Source organism: Pyxicephalus adspersus, chromosome 6 (assembly GCF_032062135.1).
Source record: "Pyxicephalus adspersus chromosome 6, UCB_Pads_2.0, whole genome shotgun sequence".
NCBI lineage: Eukaryota > Metazoa > Chordata > Amphibia > Anura > Pyxicephalidae > Pyxicephalus > Pyxicephalus adspersus.
In genome coordinates, this window is record NC_092863.1 from 35,377,944 (window position 1) to 35,378,981 (window position 1,038).

Here is a 1,038-nt window from a genome sequence, read left to right on the forward strand (position 1 = left end):
ATTTTTGGAAAAGTTCAAACTTGTTTGACTATGTCAAGAATGCCAAATATTTTAAATGTGTGCTCTGACAAAACCATAGAAAAGTACGAAATCCAAAATTGTAAATAGTGAATGATTTTTAAACACTTATAGCTCCTTAGTGTAGATAAGGTCCATGGAATTAATATTCTACCTCTGACGTTTGGAAATACCGACATGTTGCAAGTCTATGTAGAGATCTTTGTTGGCTAAATAAGTGTGTGTATGAACGTAGCGGATTACTTTTTTTTAATAAGTATAGTTTATGGTTTTAATTATTGAAATGTATTACTATTACAAGGAAGCTTAACATATGATAGCACACCAGCAGTGACTGGTTTTCTTACTGGTAATATAAGTGGTGTCCTAATATTTCTAAACCATGCAGCTCATAAATGTGATAGGGCTCCCCACTCTACCTCCCCCACCTCACCACTTTACCCCAAACACACACTGAGACAACAACTTGGTTAAATGGCCCCTTTGGGCCGTTTATTTACAAATAACTTAAATATTAACTCTTTCAATAAATACCCATAAAATAACCATAAATAACAATATACAAACACATAATCAACAAATAATAACAACTTACAAATAATCACAAATAACTGTAACCAATACATTAATAAAACATCCTTTTCCTAAACACACCCCCTGGTTACTGGTCCTCGAAGGCCCCACTATTGTAACCCCTTGCACATAATGGGTCTGCACGCGCCAGCAGCACTTGCAGCCCTACCACAAAACAATTAACATTCCCAACAACAACCTTACCGAGGGTCCCATACCATAGATAAGACACTCAACCCCACTGAAACAGTGCATAACAACTCCTTCCCTCAAGGACCTCACCGACACACCTAAAACAGGGCGGGCTGGTGGGAAAAAACTTCCTTCCTTCTCTCCGTCACGCTGAAAAAAATACCCTCCCTTTCTGGCTCACCCCCCTTTTCTCTTCTCTTCTCCCTCCCCCCCTGCACATAACTCCCGGCATACTAATGCAGCAACTACCCCCCT